The 17,311-nt window shown below is 39.3% G+C and overlaps 1 protein-coding gene and 1 long non-coding RNA gene across 1 annotated transcript in view; both read right to left on the bottom strand.

Moving 5' to 3' along the window:
• Erich1 (glutamate-rich 1) overlaps positions 1-17,311 on the bottom strand; it is a gene marked incomplete at its 5' end in the record, with an annotated part of 52,793,804 nt that overhangs the window by 50,473,009 nt on the left and 2,303,484 nt on the right.
• The window catches only part of LOC148000514 (uncharacterized), a 43,489-nt gene continuing 37,780 nt past the window's right edge, over positions 11,603-17,311 (bottom strand). The window contains exon 5 of the long non-coding RNA XR_015640494.1: positions 11,603-11,726. This is a non-coding gene — a long non-coding RNA (uncharacterized LOC148000514). The remainder of the gene's footprint in view (positions 11,727-17,311) is intronic.

The following is a 17,311-nucleotide window of genomic DNA, read 5'->3' as shown; positions in this document are numbered from 1 at the left end:
TAGAAGAAGCCCTGGAAATAACCTTTTGTCCCTTTTATTAAATTATTTTACAGATGCCTTCTGGGGTATATATAAACCATGATGTGGTTACTAAATTGATAGCTACTTTTGATCATGGGTTTACTGAAATTGGGGAGTATGTTTGTGATTCTCAGAAGTCTATGACCACAAATCAATTAGAATAAGTATCCAACATTAAATATCTTTTAATAAATGAAATTTTGTTAAGGATATCAAACAAATTCAGTCTTACAGATGCCTCTTAAACTAAACAATTTGGGTCATCTCATGCAATTTTTACAATACTAATTATATCTTGGATATTCTTTGCATATAATCACATTGCTTAGGCACACAATAAAATTTTTCCAAAGTCTGCCTTAGGGGTCAAAATTACCCTTCTTTCAAACAATTGCTCTGGGGAACTGAATTTATAATTATATCATTGAACATAAGTGTTATTATAAAACAAAAAGAAACTAACAAGCAATTCTTTTGATGTCTGTTATGCTATGTTGGCTAGGCAAAAGTTCCTAGTTATCCAACCAAATTGACATCTTGCCTAAAGTACTTTGAGTTCAAGTCCTTAGTCCCTTTAAGCATGAGAGATTATCCTAGATCACGTTACTGGGCTTGATTCACTCCTTGAGAATCTATAATTGCAGAGTTAATGTTTTATTGAAGTTTCACACATGGGCTGAAGCTTCAGGACTGGGAAGTTCTAATCTGTCCTACCTAAAAATTATACCTATGAGTTTCACATAGGAAGGTAGCTCCCACAATTCCATAATGCAATGTATTGTATTAAAACTTTTAAGACAAATAGCTTTTGTTACTTTTGGTCTTTATGCTTTATAAAGTTTCCATGATCATCAAGTTTTCAATAACTGAGTCAGTAATTGATCCTTCTAGAAATACATGGTTAAATTTCCCTAGTTCTAATCACATAGTCACCAGGGAACCATTAATAGCATGGTCTTATGAGGTGATTTTAAAAAAATATTCCCTTTTTATATACAGTATTGATCCATTAATATTGAACTCCTGATTTAATATAAAAACCCATGCCTTCATGAATCTTATAGACAACATTCTTCACAATCTTTTTTGCTAACATTGGAAACTATTTGTGCAAGACTAATGAAAGAAATGACAGCCTTTCCTGACTAGTGTTCATAATGTCAGGAGGAATTTTGCACTCTATTCGAGAAGGAAAGTAAACACCAACCCAGCTATAAATCCTTAGATTTACAATGGTGACCTGAATTCATGATATACTGCAATAGTGACACAATGCTTGCGGAAGTAACCAACCACTATCTGATTGGATGTAAGGCCACCCTATGAGATGGGTCTCATGTTGACACTGCTCAGGTGGTCAGGAATCTGATCCTAGGTAGGTTGGAAACCTAAGAGAAAATGAAACAATTCAGTTCTGTTAAGTGAACACAGCCATAAGATGGCATCAAGAAAACAAGGACTTTTAAACACACCAGAGTTGATATATACATGAATTTACAGAGACTGTGGCAGCATACAAAGGAGTGAACAAGAGTAAGAGGCCCAGTACCTAACCCAGAAGTTATGTCCTATTGCTAACAACTCCCAAAGAAAAATTGAATTTTCTGCAGTGGAGTCTCACTAGGCATACAATCTATACCATGCCCTGCAGTAGGTGGGCAGAATACAAGAAGCTCTGTGGTATTTTTCAAGGTTTCTTGACTCATAATACTTAGTTTATGTATCATCATCATCTCTGTATGTCTTAAATATTTTTATTTTTCAACTTACTTATTATGCTTCTGATTTTCCGTTGCTATAGGATTCCTATATGCATGTGAGTGTCTGTCTGGTTCTATTTCTTTAGTTTTTTTGACTATTTTTCTTCTTTCCTTTAATTTTTTGTTATTGTTTTGTCCTACTCTGTTGATTTGTTTAGGTTTCTTCTCTGATTTTAATGACACAGAGAGAGAAAAAGGGGGGAGGAGGAGGGAGAGGGAGTGGGAGAGGGAGAAGGAGAGGGAGTGGGAGAGGGAGAGGGAGAGGGAGAGGGAGAGGGAGAGGGTGAGGGAGAGGGAGAGGGAGAAGTGGGCTGGCTCATGTTTACAATCCCAGCTCTGGTGAGATAATCTGGTGAGTTCTAAGTCAGTAAGAAACAATCTCTGAAAAACAAAATAAAACAGAAGGGATGGTTGTTATCTGACCAGTGGAACCTGGAATTGTTCTTTGGTCTCCATATATAGGCACATCATATACAAATATGCATACACAGACATTTGTTTACCTGTTTCTTAATTCTGAGATTTTGGAAACAAATATTTTAGGGCTGTCTTGCTAGTGAAAATATTTATCTAGAATATTTAGCTTCCTGATAAAATTACCGTTTAGAAAATCAGTCTGGAGGTTCCTCAGAAAATTGGACATTGAACTACCTGAGGACCCAGCTACACCTCTCTTGGGCATATATCCAAAAGATGCCCCAACATATAACAAAGACACGTGATCCACTATGTTCATAGCAGCCTTATTTATAATAGCCAGAAGCTGGAATGAACCCAGATGCCCTTCAACAGAGGAATGAATATAGAAAATGTGGTACATCTACACAATGGAATATTACTCAGCTATCAAAAACAATGATTTTATGAAATTCATAGTCAAATGGATGAAACTGGAAAATATCATCCTGAGTGAGGTAACCCAATCACAGAAAAACACATATGGTATGCACTCATTGATAAGTGGCTATTAGCCCAAATGCTTGAATTACCCTAGATGCACAGAACACATGAAACTCAAGAAGGACGACCAAAATGCGAATGCTTCACTCCTTCTTTAAAAGGGGAACAAGAGTACCCTTGGCAGGGAATAGGGAGGCAAAGATTAAAACAGAGGCAGAAGGAACACCCATTCAGAGCCTGCCCCACATGTGGCCCATACATATACAGCCACCCAATTAGATAAGATGGATGAAGCCGAGAAGTGCAGGCCGACAGAAACCGGATGTAGATCTCTCCTGAGAGACACACCCAGAATACAGCAAATACGTAGGCGAATGCCAGCAGCAAACCACTCAACTGAGAACTGGACTCGAGTTGAAGGAATCTTAGAAAGGACTGAAAGAGCTTGAAGGGGCTTGAGACCCCATAGGAACAACAATGCCAATCAACCGGAGCTTCGAGGGACTAAGCCACTACCCAAAGACTATACATGGACTGACCCTGGACTCTCACCTCATAGATAGCAATGAATAGACTAGTAAGAGCACCAGTGGAAGGGGAAGCCCTTGGTACTGCCAAGACTGAACCCCTAGTGAACGTGATTGTTGGGGGGAGGGCGGCAATGGGGGGAGGATGGGGAGGGGAACACTCATACAGAAGGGGAGGGGGAGGAGTTGGGGGATGTTGGCCATGAAACCGGGAAGGGGAATAACAATTGAAATGTAAATAAGAAATACTCAAGTTAATAAAGATGGAAAAAATAAATAAAAATTAAAAAAAGAAAATTATAAACGTAATTTTTGTCTACAGAGCTTTTCTGGATTCAAATCTTCTTGCCTACCTTATCTTGGTCTTCTAATTCTGAGGGGATTTTCTTTCTTTTTTTTTTTATTAACTTGAGTATTTCTTATATACATTTCAAGTGTTATTCCCTTTCCCGGTTTCCGGGCAAACATCCCCCTCCCCCCTCCCCTTCCTTATTGGTGTCCCCCTCCCAACCCTCCCCCCATTGCCGCCCTCCCCCCATAGTCTAGTTCACTGGGGGTTCAGTCTTAGCAGGACCCAGGGCTTCCCCTTCCACTGGTGCTCTTACTAGGATATTCATTGCTACCTATGGGGTCAGAGTCCAGGGTCAGTCCATGTATAGTATTTAGGTAGTGGCTTAGTCCCTGGAAGCTCTGGTTGCTTGACATTGTTGTACTTTTGGGGTCCCGAGCCCCTTCAAGCTCTTCCAGTTCTTTCTGTGATTCCTTCAACGGGGGTCCTATTCTCAGTTCAGTGGTTTGCTGCTGGCATTCGCCTCTGTATTTGCTGTATTCTGGCTGTGTCTCTCAGGAGCGATCTACATCCGGCTCCTGTCTGCCTGCACTTCTTTGCTTCATCCATCTTGTCTAATTGGGTGGCTGTATATGTATGGGCCACCTGTGGGGCAGGCTCTGAATGGGTGTTCCTTCAGTCTCTGTTTTAATCTTTGCCTCTCCCTTCCCTGCCAAGGGTATTCTTTTTCCTCATTTAAAGAAGGAGTCAAGCATTCACATTTTGATCATCCGTCTTGAGTTTCGTTTGTTCTAGGCATCTAGGGTAATTCAAGCATTTGGGCTAATAGCCACTTATCAATGAGTGCATACCATGTATGTCTTTCTGTGATTGGGTTAGCTCACTCAGGATGATATTTTCCAGTTCCAACCATTTGCCTACGAATTTCATAAACTCGTTGTTTTTGATAGCTGAGTAATATTCCATTGTGTAGATGTACCACATTTTCTGTATCCATTCCTCTGTTGAAGGGCATCTGGGTTCTTTCCATTTTCTGGCTATTATAAATAAGGCTGCGATGAACATAGTGGAGCACGTGTCTCTTTTATATGTTGAGGCATCTTTTGGGTATATGCGCAAGAGAGGTATAGCTGGATCTTCAGGCAGTTCAATGTCCAATTTTCTGAGGAACCTCCAGACTGATTTCCAGAATGGTTGTACCAGTCTGCAATCCCACCAACAATGGAGGAGTGTTCCTCTTTCTCCACATCCTCGCCAGCATCTGATGTCACCTGAGTTTTTGATCTTAGCCATTCTCACTGGTGTGAGGTGAAATCTCAGGGTTGTTTTGATTTGCATTTCCCTTATGACTAAAGATGTTGAACATTTCTTTAGGTGTTTCTCAGCCATTCGGCATTCCTCAGCTGTGAATTCTTTGTTTAGCTCTGAACCCCATTTTTTAATAGGGTTATTTGTTTCCCTGCGGTCTAACTTCTTGAGTTCTTTGTATATTTTGGATATAAGGCCTCTATCTGTTGTAGGATTGGTAAAGATCTTTTCCCAGTCTGTTGGTTGCTGTTTTGTCCTAACCACAGTGTCCTTTGCCTTACAGAAGCTTTGCAGTTTTATGAGATTCCATTTGTCGATTCTTGATCTTAGAGCGTAAGACATTGGTGTTTTGTTCAGGAAATTTTTTCCAGTGCCCATGTGTTCCAGATGCTTCCCTAGTTTTTCTTCTATTAGTTTGAGTGTGTCTGATTTGATGTGGAGGTCCTTGATCCACTTGGACTTAAGCTTTGTACAGGGTGATAAGGATGGTTCGATCTGCATTCTTCTACATGTTGCCCTCCAGTTGAACCAGCACCATTTGCTGAAAATGCTATCGTTTTTCCATTGGATGGTTTTGGCTCCTTTGTCAAAAATCAAGTGACCATAGGTGTGTGGGTTCATTTCTGGGTCTTCAATTCTATTCCATTGGTCTATCTGTCTGTCTCTGAACCAATACCATGCAGTTTTTATCACTATTGCTCTGTAATACTGCTTGAGTTCAGGGATAGTGATTCCCCCTGAAGTCCTTTTATTGTTGAGGATAGCTTTAGCTATCCTGGGTTTTTTGTTATTCCAGATGAATTTGCAAATTGTTCTGTCTAACTCTTTGAAGAATTGGATTGGTATTTTGATGGGGATTGCATTGAATCTGTAGATTGCTTTTGGTAAAATGGCCATTTTTACTAAATTAATCCTGCCAATCCATGAGCATGGGAGATCTTTCCATCTTCTGAGGTCTTCTTCAATTTCTTTCTTCAGTGTCTTGAAGTTCTTATTGTACAGATCTTTTACTTGCTTGGTTAAAGTCACACCGAGGTACTTTATATTATTTGGGTCTATTATGAAGGGTGTCGTTTCCCTAATTTCTTTCTCGGCTTGTTTCTCTTTTGTATAGAGGAAGGCAACTGATTTATTTGAGTTAATTTTATACCCAGCCACTTTGCTGAAGTTGTTTATCAGCTTTAGTATTTCTCTGGTGGAACTTTTGGGATCACTTAAATATACTATCATGTCATCTGCAAATAGTGATATTTTGACCTCTTCTTTTCTGATCTGTATCCCCTTGATCTCCGTTTGTTTTCTGATTGCTCTGGCTAGAACTTCAAGAACTATATTGAATAAGTAGGGAGAGAGTGGGCAGCCTTGTCTAGTCCCTGATTTTAGTGGGATTGCTTCAAGTTTCTCTCCATTTAGTTTAATGTTAACAACTGGTTTGCTGTATATGGCTTTTACTATGTTTAGGTATGGGCCTTGAATTCCTATTCTTTCCAGGACTTTTATCATGAAGGGGTGTTGAATTTTGTCAAATGCTTTCTCACCATCTAATGAAATGATCATGTGGTTCTGTTCTTTCAGTTTGTTTATATAATGGATCACGTTGATGGTTTTCCGTATATTAAACCATCCCTGCATGCCTGGGATGAAGCCTACTTGATCATGGTGGATGATTGTTTTGATGTGCTCTTGAATTCGGTTTGCCAGAATTTTATTGAGTATTTTTGCATCGATATTCATAAGGGAAATTGGTCTGAAGTTCTCGTTCTTTGTTGTGTCTTTGTGTAGTTTAGGTATAAGAGTAATTGTGGCTTCATAGAAGGAATTCGGTAGTGCTCCATCTGTTTCAATTTTGTGGAATAGTTTGGATAATATTGGTATGAGGTCTTCTATGAAGGTTTGATAGAATTCTGCACTAAACCCGTCCGGACCTGGGCTCTTTTTGGTTGGGAGACCTTTAATGACTGCTTCTATTTCCTTAGGAGTTATGGGGTTGTTTAACTGGTTTATTTGTTCCTGATTTAACTTCGATACCTGGTATCTGTCTAGGAAATTGTCCATTTCCTGAAGATTTTCAAATTTTGTTGAATATAGGTTTTTATAGTAAGATCTGATGATTTTCTGAATTTCCTCTGAATCTGTAGTTATGTCTCCCTTTTCATTTCTGATTTTGTTAATTTGGACGCACTCTCTGTGTCCTCTTGTTAGTCAGGCTAAGGGTTGATCTATCTTGTTGATTTTCTCAAAGAACCAACTTTTGGTTCTGTTGATTCTTTCTATGGTCCTTTTTGTTTCTACTTGGTTGATTTCAGCTCTGAGTTTGATTATTTCCTGCCTTCTACTCCTCCTGGGTGTATTTGCTTCTTTTTGTTCTAGAGCTTTTAGGTGTGCTGTCAAGCTGCTGACATATGCTCTTTCCTGTTTCTTTCTGCAGGCACTCAGCGCTATGAGTTTTCCTCTTAGCACAGCTTTCATTGTGTCCCATAAGTTCGGGTATGTTGTATCTTCATTTTCATTAAATTCTAAAAAGTTTTTAATTTCTTTCTTTATTTCTTCCTTGACCAGGTTATCATTGAGTAGAGCATTGTTCAATTTCCACGTATATGTGGGCATTCTTCCCTTATTGTTATTGAAGACCAGTTTTAGGCCGTGGTGGTCTGATAGCACGCATGGGATTATTTCTATCTTTCTGTACCTGTTGAGGCCCGTTTTTTGACCAATTATATGGTCAATTTTGGAGAAAGTACCATGAGGAGCTGAGAAGAAGGTATATCCTTTTGCTTTAGGATAGAATGTTCTATAAATATCCGTTAAGTCCATTTGGCTCATGACTTCTCTTAGTCTGTCGACATCACTGTTTAATTTCTGTTTCCATGATCTGTCCATTGATGAGAGTGGTGTGTTGAAATCTCCCACTATTATTGTGTGAGGTGCAATGTGTGCTTTGAGCATTAGTAAGGTTTCTTTTACGTATGTAGGTGCCCTTGTATTTGGGGCATAGATATTTAGGATTGAGAGTTCATCTTGGTGGATTTTTCCTTTGATGAATATGAAGTGTCCTTCCTTATCTTTTTTGATGACTTTTAGTTGGAAATTGATTTTATTCGATATTAGAATGGCTACTCCAGCTTGCTTCTTCTGACCATTTGCTTGGAAAGTTGTTTTCCAGCCTTTCACTCTGAGGTAGTGTCTGTCTTTGTCTCTGGGTGTGTTTCCTGTAGGCAGCAGAATGCAGGGTCCTCGTTGCGTATCCAGTTTGTTAATCTATGTCTTTTTATTGGGGAGTTGAGGCCATTGATATTGAGAGATATTAAGGAATAGTGATTATTGCTTCCCGTTATATTCATATTTGGATGTGAGGTTATGTTTGTGTGCTTTCATTCTCTTTGTTTTGTTGCCAAGACGATTAGTTTCTTGCTTCTTCTAGGGTATAGCTTGCCTCCTTATGTTGGGCTTTACCATTTATTATCCTTTGTAGTGCTGGATTTGTGGAAAGATATTGTGTAAATTTGGTTTTGTCATGGAATATCTTGGTTTCTCCATCAATGTTAATTGAGAGTTTTGCTGGATACAGTAACCTGCGCTGGCATTTGTGTTCTCTTAGGGTCTGTGTGACATCAGTCCAGGATCTTCTGGCCTTCATAGTTTCTGGCGAGAAGTCTGGTGTGATTCTGATAGGTCTCCCTTTATATGTTACTTGACGTTTTTCCCTTACTGCTTTTAATATTCTTTCTTTATTTTGTGCGTTTGGTGTTTTGACAATTATGTGACGGGAGGTGTTTCTTTTCTGGTCCAATCTATTTGGAGTTCTGTAGGCTTCTTGTATGTCTATGGGTATCGCTTTTTTTAGGTTAGGGAAGTTTTCTTCTATGATTTTGTTGAAGATATTTACTGGTCCTTTGAGCTGGGAGTCTTCACTCTCTTCTATACCTATTATCCTTAGGTTTGATCTTCTCATTGAGTCCTGGATTTCCTGTATGTTTTGGACCAGTAGCTTTTTCCGCTTTACATTATCTTTGACAGTTGAGTCAATGATTTCTATGGAATCTTCTGCTCCTGAGATTCTCTCTTCCATCTCTTTTATTCTGTTGGTGAAGCTTGTATCTACAGCTCCTTGTCTCTTCTTTTGGTTTTCTATATCCAGGGTTGTTTCCATGTGTTCTTTCTTGATTGCTTCTATTTCCATTTTTAATTCCTTCAACTGTTTGATTGTGTTTTCCTGGAATTCTTTCAGGGATTTTTGTGTCTCCTCTCTATGGGCTTCTACTTGTTTATTTATGTTTTCCTGGAATTCTTTCAGGGATTTTTGTGTCTTCTCTCTATGGGCTTCTACTTGTTTATTTATGTTTTCCTGGAATTCTTTCAGGGATTTTTGTGTCTCCTCTCTATGGGCTTCTACTTGTTTATTTATGTTTTCCTGGAATTCTTTCAGGGATTTTTGCGATTCTTTCAGGCATTTTTGCGATTCCTCTCTGTAGGCTTCTACTTGTTCTCTAAGGGAGTTCTTCACGTCTTTCTTGAAGTCCTCCAGCATCATGATCAAAAATGATTTTGGAACTAGATCTTGCTTTTCTGGTGTGTTTGGATATTCCATGTTTGTTTTGATGGGAGAATTGGGCTCCGATGGTGCCATGTAGTCTTGGTTTCTGTTGCTTGGGTTCCTGTGCTTGCCTCTCGCCATCAGATTATCTCTAGTGTTACTTTGTTCTGCTATTTCTGACAGTGGCTAGACTGTCCTATAAGCCTGTGTGTCAGGAGTGCTGTAGACCTGTTTTCCTCTCTTTCAGTCAGTTATGGGGACAGAGTGTTCTGCTTTCCGGCGTGTGGTTTTTCCTCTCTACAGGTCTTCAGCTGTTCCTGTGGGCCTGTGTCTTGAGTTCACCGGGCAGCTTTCTTGCAGCAGAAAAGTTGGTCTTACCTGTGGTCCTGAGGCTCAAGTTCGCTCGTGGGGTGCTACCCACGGGCTCTCTGCAGCGGCAGCAACCAGGAAGACCTGTGCCGCCCCTTCCGGGAGCTTCAGTGCACCAGGGTTCCAGATGGTCTTTGGCTTTTTCCTCTGGCGTCCGAGATGTGTGTGCAGAGAGCAGTCTCTTCTGGTTTCCCAGGCTTGTCTGCCTCTCTGAAGGTTCAGCTCTCCCTCCCACGGGATTTGGGTGCAGAGAACTGTTTATCTGGTCCTTTTCCTTCAGGTTCCGTTTGTGTCTCAGGCACATGGGTCCTGCCGCTCCTGGGCCCTCCCCCACGGGAGCCCAGAGGCCTTATACAGTTTCCTCTTGGGCCAGGGATGTGGGCAGGGGTGAGCAGTGTTGGTGGTCTCTTCCGCTCTGCAGCCTCAGGAGTGCCCACCTGACCAGGCGGTTGGGTCTCTCTCTCACAGGGTCTGGGGACAGAGAGCTGCTGCGGGCCGGGATCTGCGGGAGTATTTCTTATATACATTTCGAGTGTTATTCCCTTTCCCGGTTTCCGGGCAAACATCCCCCTCCCCCCTCCCCTTCCTTATGGGTATTCCCCTCCCAACCCTCCCCCCATTGCCACCCTCCCCCCAACAGTCTAGTTCACTGGGGGTTCAGTCTTAGCAGAACCCAGGGCTTCCCCTTCCACTGGTGCTCTTACTAGGATATTCATTGCTACCTATGAGGTCAGAGTCCAGGGTCAGTCCATGTATAGTCTTTAGGTAGTGGCTTAGTCCCTGGAAGCTCTGGTTGCTTGACATTGTTGCACATATGGGGTCTTGAGCCCCTTCAAGCTCTTCCAGTTCTTTCTGTGATTCCTTCAACGGGGGTCCTATTCTCAGTTCAGTGGTTTGCTGCTGGCATTCGCCTCTGTATTTGCTGTATTCTGGCTGTGTCTCTCAGGAGCGATCTACATCCGGCTCCTGTCTGCCTGCACTTCTTTGCTTCATCCATCTTGTCTAATTGGGTGGCTGTATATGTATGGGCCACATGTGGAGCAGGCTCTGAATGGGTGTTACTTCAGTCCCTGTTTTAATCTTTGCCTCTCTCTTCCCTGCTGAGGGGATTTTCTGAGTGATATATTTTCTGTATAAACATATGAGAAATGATTTCTTTGTGAGAATAGAAAAACCTAATTTTTAATTATAAAAACCATCTAAATAAGTAATATAATAATTTCTAAAACAAGACCAAAGTTACTGATATTTCCCCTATTGAGGTATTACTATATTATTCTATATGTACATATAAATTATATGTCCAAATATGAAATGACAGCAATAGAGAGAATATATGAAAGCCTGATTTAGATAAAGAACTATGTTGTGCTTTAAATGATCTTATGTTAAAAATTAATTCACCTTTAGTTTTGAAAATTTGTTTTCCTTCTTGACTTTCTCTTTCATTAAAACTAGCTTAATATCCAGTGACAGAAAAGCAAAAATTCTTTCAAAATTATGTGTTGACAAGAGTTTAGATGTTTTCATTTCTGCATCATTTCTAATTTTCTAAGCCTCATTCATTTTCTAAAAAAAAATGGTTTATCTAAATGTATGCAGTAAAACCTCTAGTGACATGCTGTGATGTTTATGAGTGAAAATTTATATTTCTTTAAAATTTCTTGAATTGTCATCCATATGATTACAAGCAATTACTTGGATAGTACAATTGGAGGCCAAATGAAGCAGAGAGATTTTGGGAAATTTTTATTACATTCTTCCAATCAATCAACGTTTCCAGATAAATTCCAGGCTAGACAATGTACTTACCCTGAAGCAGGTCCATGAACCTGTGTTATAAGAAATATGATGGTTCAATTATCAGTTGGATAATTGGATAAAATTGGATAAAATTTACAATTTAAAATTTTTTTATTGTTTGATAGTTTTCTTCATTGATGTAATGAACATTAGTTCTTTTGCCTGCTCCCTTTTTTCTCTTTCTCTTATTCCTTTTCAGTTTTGCTGAAACCTGTCTGAATAGAATTATAATTGTTCAGAAAACAAAGCCAACAATTACTACCTGGGACTAGAAGATATTAAAAATATATCTTTTGACCTGCATTCCCACATCTGCACTCCCCTCCCCTGGCTACAACTCAGCATGCCTCCCAAGAGGACTGCTGCTACCAGTGACAAGCAGGTAAGATACCCATGCTTGAAAAGCACTCATTAGACTGCAGGAAGTAATCAAACATGGGCTGGTTTCAGCCAATTAGAAACAAAGAGAAAAATACAAAGAATCAACAAGACCAGAAGCTGAACTTTGAGAAAATCAACAAGGTAGAAAAAACTGTTAGCCAAACTAACTAAAGAGCAGAGAGAGAGAGAGAGAGAGAGAGAGAGAGAGAGAGAGAGAGAGAGAATCCAAAATCAAATAACAAAATAATAAAATCAAAAATGAAAAGGGAGACCAGACACTGAAGAAATTCAAAGAATAATTAGGTCTTCCTTCAAAAATCTATACTCCACAAAACTGGAAAATCTTAACAAAATGGATGATTTTTCTAGACAGATACCACGTACTAAAGTCCAATCACAATCAGGTAAACTAGTCAAATAGTCTCATAATCACTAAAGAAAGAGATCCAGTTATTAAACCCCCCCACTAAAAACAAAAACAGAAACAAGAACAAAAACAAAAACAAAAACCCAGGGCCATATTGTTTTGGTTCACAATTCTATCAGATGTTAAAATAAGAGCTAATACCAATACTCCTCAAAATATTCCATGAAATAGAAACAGAAAGAACATTGTCAAATGCCTTCTATGAGGTCACTGTCACCCTGATACCTAAACTATGCACAGACTCAAAAAAGGAAGAGAATTTCAGACCAATCTCCCTTATGAACATCGATACAAAAATACTAAATAAAATACTGGCAAACAGAATCCAAGAATACTTCAAAGACATCATCTACCCACCATGATCAAGTAGGAGTCACACTAGGAGTAGATGGTTCAATATACAAAAGTTCAACAATGCATTCCACCATATAAACAAACTGCATGAAAAAAAAACCACATGATAATCTCATTAGAGGCTGAAAAACACTTTGAAAGAATCCAACTCATGTTAAATAAATGGAAAAAATAAAACCATATCTTTTAAAATTATAACATATTTCCTAGAATACAACACTTTATTATCGTCAGGGGCATGTCTAAAAACTGCTGGAATACAACTAAACATAAGAGTAATACAGTGTGTCAGAGCTGATGTCAGGCTGTGCATGTATGAGTGATTTGTTGAACGATCTATGTCACTACCTCAAATCAGAGAACAAAGACATAAGTCACAATTGATAGAATGTGATATCAATTCCAGGATTCACTTAATTCAGCTCATATGGTGACTTTTATCAGCAATCTTTCTTTCTCTCTCTCTCTGGGCTCTACTGGATTGTGAAGGCTACTCTGGTACTCGTGGGCTCAGAATATTCTCCTGCCTTGGAAAATATCCATTATTATGTAACATTCACTGCTAATCTACTAAATTTTTTGTCAAAATTTTGTGTAATAAAATCACTCCTAATTTCTTTTCAAATTGTATATTGTATTATTCTTTTAGGTTTTAATATAACTATTCCACTAGTTCAATCCTACCCAGGGATGCCTTAGTTTTTATAGCTGCCTTATTTATAGTAGCCAGAAGCTGGAAAGAACCCAGATGTCCTTCAATAGAGGAATGGATACAGAAAATGTGTACATTTACACAGTGGTATACTACTCAGCTATTAAAAACCATGACTTCATGAAATTCTTAGGGAAATGGATGTAACTAGAGGTGGATGCTCACAGCCAACCATTAAACTGAAAACGGGGTCCCCAATGGCGGAGTGAAAGAAAGGACTGAAGTAGCTAAAGGGGTTTGCAACCCTATATGAAGAACAACAATATCAACCAGATCCCCTCCCCCAACTCCAGAGCTCCGAGAGACTAAACCACCATCCCAAGAGATCACAGAGATGGACTATGGCTTCATCCGCACATGTAGCAGAGGATGGCCTTGTCAGGCATCAATGGGAGGAGAGGCCCTTGGTCCTGTGAAGGCTTGATGCCCCAATGTAAGGGAATGTCAAGGCAGGAAGATGAGAGGGAGTAGGTGGGTGGGTGAGGGAGTACTCTTATAGAAGTAGGAGAAGGGGGGTGGGATAGTGGTTTCTGGAGGGGAAACTACAAAAGGCTATAACATTTAAAATGTAAATAAATATCCAATAAAAGAAAGAAATTTAAAAATAATAAACTAAAATTATTATTTTTATTTTATTATACACATATATATAATACATGTTATAAATAATGCATATATAATAAATTGTGTGTATATGTGTGTACTATCATTTATAAACTTTTGAAAATATTTATGTTTAGGAAGTCTTGTCTACCTTTTACATAGGTGAAGATATTTAGCTTTCCTCTAACATAGCATACTTGACCAAAGGGACTTTTCCTCTGTGTACTTGATCATGGATGTAAAAGCTGAATTATTGCTTCATCATTTTCCCTCAGTGACACCTACTATAATGGATGGATTAAATTTAAAACTGAAATTAAATTAAAGATAGATTTATGGCTTTTATTCTTTTAGAAATGAACCTTACTATTAATAACAATTTTTTAGAGTTAAATGTTTTAATTTTTTGATTAAAGGTAAGAGATATTTTTCTTTACAATGGTAAGACCAAGGATGGACAATGGGCTCAGCAACTGAGAAGTCTTGCAGAGGACAAGGTGTGAAGTGACTCACAGATATACGTGGGCACATACATTTTATTTCATGAATAAGTAGAGTAACTAAAATGAGCTTGAAAAGAAAAAAGATGCTCTTCACATAGTGTGAAGGATCCTTTGGCTAACTGGATTTTAAAAAGGGAATAGGAGACATGAAATACAGTGCCCTGTGGGTGTCATAAGGCATAGGCATAATTATCAAAATGATGTGTAAGTCTCTCTGTCAAACTCAGCTATAGTATTTCTTTTGATTCATTTTTTTTTTATTCAAGTAGAGTGTTAGAGAAGCACACACATTTCCCTCAACTTTATTTTCTGCAATTTCCTAATTTCCCATGCATGGCATAAACTAGATATAGAAATAATAATGCTATATAGGTAATATACAAAATATAGACAACCCTTTTTCTATACAAATAAATGCATGTTTCCCTTTCTATGTAGGGTTGAAGCATCCACACTTTGAAGCTTCATATGATTTGTGTTTTGTATCATGGGTATTCTGAGCTTTTGAGTTAATATCCATCTATCAATTAGTACATTCCATGTGTATTCTTTTTTTTCTGGTTTATCTCATTCAGGATGATATTTTCTAGTTCCATCCACTTGCCTGTGAATTTCATGAAGCCGTTGTTTTTAATAGCTGGGTAGTACTCCATTGTGTAAATGTAGCACATTTTCTGTATCCATTCCTCTCTTGAGGGACATATGGGTTGTCTGCAGCTTCTGGCTATAATAAATAAGACTGCTATAAATATAGTTTGGAGCATCTTTTGGGTTTATGCATTAGTGGTATCTGGGTCTTCAGGTAAAACTATTTCTAACTTTCTCAGGTACCACCAGGTTGATTTCTAAAGTGGTTTACCCACTTGCAGTCCCACCAGCAATGGAGGAATAGTCCTCTTTTTCCACATCCTTGCCAGCACCTGCTGTCATCTGAGTTTTTGATCTTAGCCATTCTGATTGATGTGAGGTGGAATCTCAGGGTCATTTTGATTTGCATTTCCCTGGTGACTAAGAATGAACATTTATTTAAGTGCTTCTCAACCATTTGAAATTCCTCAGTTGAGAATTCTTTGAACTCTTCACCTCACTTTTTTTCTTTTATTGGATATTTTTTATTTACATTTCAAATGTTATTCCCTTTCCTGGTTTCCCAGACATAAGCCCCCTATCCCATTCCCCTTCTCCTATAAGGGTGTTCCCCTCCCCATCCACCGGCCCATTCTCACCCCCCAAAATTCCCCTACACTGGGGGTTCCAGCCTTGGCAGGACCAAGGGTTTCTCCTTCCATTGGTCTGCACCCCATTTTTAAATAGAGATTTTGGTCCCATTAGTTGATTGTTGATCTTACAGCGTGAGCCATTGCTGGTCTGTTCAGGAAAATTTCCCTTTTGCTGATGTGTTCTAGGCTCTTCCCTACTTTCTCTTCTATTAGATTCAGCTGGTCTGGTTTTATGTGGACTTGTCTTGATTTACTTGGACTTGAGCTTTGCACAAGGAGATAAGAATAGATTAATTTGCATTCTTTATAGAGGGAGGGAGGGACCTGGGAAGGAGAGAGGAGGATGATGGAAAAAACAGGGCAGGATCAGGGACAAAGGAGTTCAGAGGATCAGGCAATCAAATAGAAATATGTAGCAGTTGGGGGGGGGGTTGAGCATAGCCACTAGAAAGTCCCAGACTCCAGGGAAGCAAGAGGTTCCCAGGAACCAACAGGGATGACTTTAGCTGAAATATGCTACAAAGTAGAGCTAGAACCTGTAGAGACCACCTCTAGTAGCTCGGCATGGCCCCCAGTTGAGGGATGGACCCACTTGTCCATCTCATAAATTTTAACCTAGAAATGTTCCTGTCCAAAGGAAAGACAGGAACTAAAATGAAACAGAGACTGAAGGAAAGACCATCCAGAGACCACCCAACCTATTGATCCATCCCATCTGTGCAGACACCAAACCTCAAAACTATTGCTGATGCCAGCAGCTGATGATGATGCTGATGCTGAAGAAGAGCCTGGCATGGCTGTTCCCAGAGATGTTCTACCAGCACCTGACCAATAAAGATGCAGATACTCACAGCCACTCAGAGGACTGAGCCTGGGAACCCCAATGGAAGAGGTATGGAAAGGACTGAAGGAGCTGAAGGGGATTGCCACCCCATAGGAAGAATAATATCAACTAATCAGATCATGTGGAGCTCCCAGAGATTAAAATAGCAACCAAAGAATATATACAAGGAGGAATCCATGGCCCCAGGTACATATCTGACATCAATGGGAAAAGAGGTCACTGGTCCTTTGGAGGTTTGATACTGCAGATTAGGGGAATGCTAGAGTGGTGAGGTAGAAGTGGATGATGGGTGGAGGAGCACCCTCATAGAGGCACTCTCAAAGAGGATGGGGAGAGGGGGATGGGATGGGGGTTGTGGAGGGGTAACTAGAGAGATATCTTTTGAAATGTAACTGAATAAAATGATTAATAAAGAATTCAAAAAAGCCAAGTAAATGCATGTGATATATGTATGTGTTCACATACCTGTGCAATATTCTACATATATATGTATATATAATATATAATATATGCATTATTTGCTAGGCCTTTAGAAATTAACGAATGCACTACAATATGCTCTTCTGAAGTCACTTATGAATAGGAGGGCCATTTAATTAAAATTAAGTATGTACTATGCTCATTTACTTTTTTTTTTTTTTTGGTTCTTTTTTTCGGAGCTGGGGACTGAACCCAGGGCCTTGCGCTTCCTAGGTAAGTGCTCTACCACTGAGCTAAATCCCCAGCCCCACTCATTTACTTTTAAAGGAATGCATC

This window comes from Rattus norvegicus, chromosome 16, assembly GCF_021556685.1.
Source record: "Rattus norvegicus strain SHRSP/BbbUtx chromosome 16, alternate assembly SHRSP_T2T, whole genome shotgun sequence".
Taxonomy (NCBI): domain Eukaryota; kingdom Metazoa; phylum Chordata; class Mammalia; order Rodentia; family Muridae; genus Rattus; species Rattus norvegicus.
Note: the sequence above shows the minus strand (reverse complement) of the source record. Positions and strands in the feature narration are given on the sequence as shown.